The sequence below is a fragment of the Rattus norvegicus genome, chromosome 14, assembly GCF_021556685.1.
Source record: "Rattus norvegicus strain SHRSP/BbbUtx chromosome 14, alternate assembly SHRSP_T2T, whole genome shotgun sequence".
In the NCBI taxonomy this organism is placed as follows: Eukaryota; Metazoa; Chordata; class Mammalia; order Rodentia; family Muridae; genus Rattus; species Rattus norvegicus.
The window spans coordinates 46,540,840-46,548,866 of record NC_141547.1 but is presented as its reverse complement, the minus strand read 5'-3'; positions in this window follow the sequence as shown (position 1 = coordinate 46,548,866).

Sequence of the window (8,027 nt, the reverse complement as noted above, 5' to 3'; positions counted from 1 at the left end):
AAAATGGAGACGAGAATCCTGCTTTACCACTTCTGGGCATATACACAATACAAGATGCTATAGGGATATTTCAGAGGAGAAATTGGAAAAGGGGATAACATTTGAAATATAATTTAAAAAATATCCTATAAAAATGTTTTTCAAACTTGTTTTCTTATTCTAGACCAATTAGGCAATGACACACAAATTTGAATATAGCACCAATTTTATTTAATAGAGGGCTCAAAATTACTTGTATAAGTTATATTTTTATAGAACCACTATTAGAAATTATGAAATCACGAATTTGTCTACAGAATTTTACCATATGAGAGTAAATCTATCTATTGATCTGCAGAATACCAGCCCAATATTCTGGATTTAATAGCCAGGAATCATGAGGATATACAATATTAAGAGAAAAAAGACATCTCAACAAAAAGAGTGAGTTCTGGGATGAAGTAGCTTGGTAACTCAACTCAGAACTAACCATTTGTAGGACATGAAACATTGCAGTTCATTACAGAACTGTCTTTATCCTTTCCTAGATGGATTCTAATAATTTTTTCCTTTTCTTTTCCCTATTTTTCTTTTCCTCCTCTCCCAGCCCAATTCTCTACTCCATTCTGAGTCTTGTTTTTCTCTTTTCCATTTGTTTTACTTTTCAATATAGAATATATCTAGGCAGTTTTAGAGTGGCCTTAAGCTCCCAGTCCTTCTATGCCACTTTCCACAGGTGTAATGAGCCATGCTTAGCCCAGGAAATCTCTGCTATAATTTTCATACAACAAAATAGTGTTGCACAAAGTACAGAGTAACACCAGAGAGGAAGGAGAGTAAAAATAATATTTCATATCTCACACATCAAATTTACAACATTCATTAATGTATCTGATTGTGCTTGTGATCATGTGTGTTTCATGGGTATTGGTTTTAGATTGTGTTTATACATGAGTATATTTCCCAGTCTATTTGGGTGTGAAGTTCGGTTAGTGTATGATGACACCTGCGTTGTCATGATACTGAGAATAAGGTGCAGGCCTGTGAGATTTAAGAAGAAATATGTATCAAGACTCATGTTTTAAGGAAATGAATGGCAAAGCTTTTACTGGGTTTACAGAATATATATTCCAACCACTGAGTAGGGAGAAATGGGTTTACATTCTCAGCAGGGAAACAGAAACTGAAAGTAATGCTCAGATCAAAAGGTCTGGAAGTCAGGTGTTGTCGACCCCCTAAAGGCAAACAGGAAGGCCAGGATTTTCCTTCAAGAGATCAAAGGCTTTCACTTGCATCAGGGAGGCTCAGCAGTGGACAAACACTGACAGTACAGGAGGATCCTACAAGACTGGCAGGATCCAGGAAGGTCCAATAAGTTTCTCTGTCTCTCTCTCTCTCTCTCCCTCTCTCTCTATCTCTCTGTGTCTCTGTGTGTGTTGGAGTGTGTGTTTGTGTGTGTGAGTTTGTGTGTGTGTGTGTGGGGTAATTGTTTTAATTACTTTTGAATATCAACCCAAAAGTCCATAACTGGAACGGTCTAATGTTGTAGGTCATATCAAATAACATTTTTAAAATACTGTTTTGTTTTGTGGTGATGTGTTGTACTATTCAGCTTGATTTGTCTTTTTGTTTTTATTTTTAAATTCTTTTAAGGTTATGTTGGTGGCTGAGTACTTCCATTCATGAGAGAATTTGGCTAATTATTATCATGCATATTGGAAAGAAATGATCATTTTTTTCTTGGTAAGAAGAAAATTTTCTCTTAGGCACTCTTAAGTATTTTTAACCTTGTTTCTTCATGAGTTGTTGGTATAAACCAAACCAAAATGGGCACAAATTAAAGAAGTCTTATACTAAACACTTGCAGTTAGATAAGTTAGAATTCGGTTGAGGTGAAACTTAATATTGAGATAGAAAATGTCCTTTCTCCCATACACATGTAATCACAGAACTTATGCATAATATGTGCCCAGGCCTCTGATTGGAAAGGTTACATATTTAATGTATACAAAAGATTCTTGTGAAATGGCTTGTGTACCTCCTGATGGATGAGAATATCTGGGATAAATGGGGTGGGAGCTGTGATCATCATGGTGCCACAAATTTCAAGTGTGTCATTTCCCTGAGCAAGGCCTATGAGGGACATATTGTCTGTTCCACAAAGATGTGTTTGTATAGCAGCTTGCAAGGAAACATAATTCACATAGACATTCTCTGCACTCATGAACACTCTGGTCTATGACAGGAAGCCAAAATTACATTTTCTACAGTTAAATGGAAGCATTCTATTCTCTAATCTGATTTTAATGAAAAAATTCAGAGAATAATTATCATTTTATTTCAAAACTTGTTTTTGACCAAAATGCAATAAATCTAAGCCCCCAGACATAGTCATGTTTCATCTAGCTCTCCTCTGGTGACTGGAGGAAACTTGTGGGGTCCTCACTCTCAGACATCGACCTGGAGTCCAAGATCAATTTATTGTTTACTAGGGATTGAGGAACAGGATTATTGTGTGTTCTCTTTTAAAGAACATAAAAAAACGTAAATTTTACTGTAATATGATCAGAAGTTCTTTTGAAACATTAAAATATGTTTCTATAATTAACAGTGGACATTTTTCTTAAAATTGTGCATGCTTATTAAATCTTATGTAGTTAATGTAACATATTGGTATTTTGTCACATTTTCTTATATCATTGGACTGTATAATTCTATTTCTGTAAAATTCTAAAAATGCATTTATACTCTGTTGTATATGTATTTCTGTAAACATTATTTTCTGAACAGTTTTCTACATATATTTTCCAAGTCTTATTCCATAAATTCAAATTCAGGTCATGAGGATTTTAGCTAAAACTGCAGAACTTAGCGCATTAACAGCCTAGAAATGGCAGGGCTCATCACTGCACGGGTGAGGGATTCACAGGGTACTAGGCATAGTCACTTAACATCTGGTGGGCACCAAGACATGGTGCATGTGTAGCACAATGTCTATTCTGATTCTCTCTCTCTCTCTCTCTCTCTCTCTCTCTCTCTCTCTCTCTCTCTCTCCCTCTTCCCTCTCCCCCTCTTGCTCTCTTAATCTCTCACTCTCTCCCCCTCTCCTTTGCCCTCTCCCTCTCTCCATTTCTCTCTTTCTCCTGCTGTCTCCTCCTCTCTCCCCATCTCTCTATCTCCCACTTTCCCTCTTCCTCTCCCCCTTCTCCTTCTATTCTGCCTACATGTAGGTCCGAAGTGGGCACCAGATCTCATTATATCTGGTTTTGGGTAAACACCATGTGGTTGCTGGGAATTGAGCTCAGGACTTCTGGAAGAGAAGACAGTGTTCTTAACCATTCAGCCATCGATCCAGTCCATTATTCTGATTAATAAATATTAAATAATCAGTCCTTTCATTTTACATGTATAACTTATTCCCTTATTTAGGGTGGTGGCAGTGAATGTAGTCAAAGTGGGGATATACACTTACATAGTTATCTAGGGAGGCCAAAATAAATTGTCAGTAGTCCTTTTTTTAATCAGTCCACTTTATTCTCTTCAGTGATGATTGGGAGCCAGGTTGTTAGACAAGTTCCAACACTATTGTTGCCTGTTCATCAAAAAGTGCTGGGTATACAGGAATGCACTGCATTATTTAACCTTTTAAAAGGTCCTATGGATTTAAACTCAGTTTCCCCCTGTATATTCCTTATGAATAGAGAAAATAAAAACACGCATTACAGAAAAGTGAATAAAATAAAAGAAACGAGCAAACTGCTGGTTACAGCAATGGTTTTCTCACAATATATGTATTCCAATAGGGATATACCTCTATGCAGAAAAATTATTCTTATTTTTTAATAAAATTATTTTTAAAGTATTTTAAAACCTCATATTCTTATTATGTCTTATTTATTCAACTGCAGGTATTCTGTAGTGCCCTAATTTAATTTCTGTTTACTTATAGACAATTGAACAACGCCAGTCTGCATATTATCTGCATCGAAATTCTTAGACCTTAATTTTTCTAAATAAATTCCTTCAAATGATGATAACCATACAGGACAAGACCATGTGACCTTTCTTTAAATGTCTTCTGAGGACTCACACTAAACTACCCAGTATAGGTCATTATCTTTGATTGCCATTTGAGTTTTGTTTTCTTTTTGAGTTTTCTTCATTTATGAACCTGTTAACATCTGGTTTGTCAATAATTCCGTGAATGAGTTAATTTTGTAATGCTAAATGTTATTTTTCCAGTTATCTGAAATATGGGAGTATAAACAATGATTTAGTCATTTATTTTATAAAATTTAATTTGTTTTTATAATTTACATATATTTATTAATTGATTAATGCATGAAGTCCTGTGAACAACTTATGAGATGCACTCTCTATTTCTACCATTTGAGCCATGAAAATAGCACTCAGATCTTCAGACTTGGTTTCAAACATCACTACCTGCTGTCAAATTTGTGGTGCTATCCTCATGTACCAAGCAGATTTAGCTGTGCTTTTATCAACTCAAATCCTCAAACTGCACAGATTTTCAAAAACGATCATGACAAAATTATACTATAAGATGGTACTGTCTTCCTCTTCTCCAACTTCTGCAAAGAAGGAGAATGTGATTCTCTAACTTACATTGACAAGATTAATACTAGTTGGATGGGAAGTAAAGCCTATCCGGATGACTGAATATCATGTAGAATTTGTTACAGAATATGTAAATTTCTACTGTGTTGTCTATGAAAGTTCATGTTTTATATGTAGAATTTATTCACACTTTCCAGTGGAAGAAGTCCAACACCATGCAATTTCAGCAGCTACACTTAAGGTTTAGCAGTCTTTGTGACATTGTTTCTAATGGAAGGTCTTTGTATGCTTAACATGGTTTTGTATGATGAAATCCACCCTCAGTATGGTATGGTAAACTTCACCCTGATATTAGTTAGATTCATTCTTCTGTTTACAGGACAAATTACTCAGAAGACTGTACTCAGGCTGGTTTTGATAGTAGGTCAATATCCTGGACTCTAATCCCACTCCTGAGTTATTACTTATTTTGGGGAGAAAAGGGCTCTGTCACACTGCAGGACACCGTGTTTTCTCCGTTGAAGATCTGCAAACTTCTCTAATTCTGCCTTAAGCAGTATGAAGTTTTACAACTTTGTTATAATTTCTTCATTACAGGAAGTAGTGGGTTATAATTTGAGGCAAAGAAGCTGTGTGACATCTGCTTGTGGATGCTGTATCATGAACAATATTAGGTAGCCATCCTCTCCTCTGTGATGTGTGGTAGTTTCATTGCAATGATCTTAAAATCTAATACATCACAGATGCTCAGTGAAAGAATGTCTAGATGAAAGGCATTTACTAAATGATGAATCCTGCTTCCTGGGTTACTGAACAGTCACTACTACAGCCATTCCTCTCTTTTTTATCAATAATATTTCCTTTTGATGGTATACGTTCATTGTACATTTTGTAAGTTTTATTTTTATTTTAATTTAAAAGACCTATTTATTCTGTATGTGAGAGTGAATATGTACAGGTAAATAGTTACTGTAACATCAGCATAGAATTCAGAGGATAAATCACGTGAGCTTGTTCTGAACACTCCGTGACATGAGTTCTGAGACTTGAACTTGGATCATCAGGGTTGGCAGCAAGTTCCTTTACAAACTAAGCTACCTCATTTCCTCAAATTTCATATAATATACTATTATTAGTGTGTGAATTTGTGTTTGTGTGTCTGTGAAACATGTGTATATGAGTGGTGACAGTAAGTGTGAGACTTGTGTGTGTATGTGTTTGTGTGTGTGTGTGTGTGTGTGTGAGAGAGAGAGAGAGAGGGAGGGAGAGAGAGAGAGAGAAGGAGAGAGAGAGAAAGAGAGGTGGGGGCATGGGGTGGGAGTGTTGCACACGTGCTTGAGTTGGGTACATTTTTATTTAGAAGTCAGAGAATAATTTTATAGACTTAGCTCTCTCTTTCATCTGTGATTTCATAGGTGGATCTCTGGTCACCAGGATAGAGTAGGAAGTACTTTCAGACTCTGAGTCTTTTGCTGCACTGATATTTTTACGTTTTAATTCCGTTTAATGAGTAAACACTATTATGATGGAATATATGCATCTGATAAAATTTAGTCAAATTAAAAATCTATGTAGAAGAGGATCTCTCTAAAAGCCACCTCTTGACATATAAAGTGACCCTAATTTGTAAATAGTTACTTTTCATAAACTACTGTATTTTATCTGAAATTGTATTTATATCAAGTTTAGTGGAATCAGTTATTACATGGTGAAAATGAAGATAACATTTTACATTAAATCTTTTCAAGAAGACAGTAATTCCTCTGCTCACAAATCGAGCAAAGATGTAAAACAAGAGATCATTCTGCAAATGCAGTCAAATCATATCATCTTGTTCTTTCCTTTAAAAAAAATCTTCATAAATGGCATAGGTCTATGACAAATTGTCTGCAAAAGATTTTAAAAATGTAAAAATGGCCTCTTGGAAATGCCTAAATTTTTATTTTCTGTGTTTCACTGGGCATCTCTTTTAGATTCTGTTTAGCATTAAATAACATTAAAACAATCACATATTATGTTATTCTTTACTTTAATTCTGCAAATATTGTGTTTCAAATATCTGTCTTCAAATTTTTCTTTTTATCGTTTAACTCACAGTGGCTCTCACATACATACCCATAAATTCTAAATCAGATGGACCACATATCTTCATTTGGATTCTGACATAATTCTGAATAATAGGGACCCAAAGATTGGTAAACATAGTTCTGCAGTAAAGGAAGTTGACAAAAAGGGAGTTGTTAAAATTGTTGCTGTGGAGAGTTTTCGGGAATGATATGTTATAGTGAGGAATTTAGTAAAAGATCTGAGAAAAAACAGGATTGGGGCAAATGATATGGGATTAAGCTCAGGTTGAAAGGACATATTTTGAAGAGGATTGAGTCATTGGCATAAGTCCTTTTAAAAACAGAAACACGAAGAAATCAGTTTCTTCTAGGGTAAACAGAACGAAGAAAAATCCCCTTATGAACTTTTGTCTACATTTATGAACTTCGAAATATGCAGCAATAAGTTTACTTTTAAAAACATAGACATTTATGAAAATATACAATGCAGTAAAACAGAAATTCCTTACTACCTTACATTGATCATTGATATTATTTTTTGTATTAGAAAGCATTAATTGTTCATAGTGATGGCTTAATCAGAACACTTTCTGTCACTTTGCAATGTATGATTCACGCAAAGTACAATATCCTTTATTCCCACTTCTCACTCTTCAGATCACTATACAATCTCAGTAATTTATCAATTTTCCTGTGTATGTGGGAATGTAACATAAGAGTACATATAATCATAGCCTTTATATATTTTATGCATAATCCTCCCACATTATACCTCCATAAAAACATCAAGGATCTTCAAATGTTTTGAAACAAAACGATGATTTTTCTCTGAATTTTTTTCATTAAAATTAGATTAGAGAATAGGATGCTTCCATTTAACTGTAGAAAATGTAATTTTGGCTTTCTGTCATAGACTAGGGTGTTCATGACTGCAGAGAATGCCTAAGTGAATTATGTTTCCTTGCAAGCTGCTACTCCAAAAACACAGCTTTGTGGAACAGATAATATGTTCCTCATAGGCCTTGCTCAGTGAAATGATACACTTGAAAGTTGTGCCACCATGATAATCACGGCTCCCATCCCATTTATCCCAGTTGTTCTCATCCATCAGGAAGTACACATGCCATTTCAAAAGAATCTTTTGTATACATTAAATATGTAACCTTTCCAATCAGAGGCCTGGGCACATATTATGCATAAGTTCTGTGATTACATGTGTTTGGGAGAAAGGACATTTTCTATCTCAATACTCACTTTCACTGCAACAAAATTCTAACTTATCTAACTGCTAGTGTTTAATATAAGACTTCTTTAATTTGTGCCCATTTTGGTTTGTTTTATACCAACAACTCATTAAGAAACAAGATTAAAAATACTTAAGAGTGATAATAATTCACCACATGC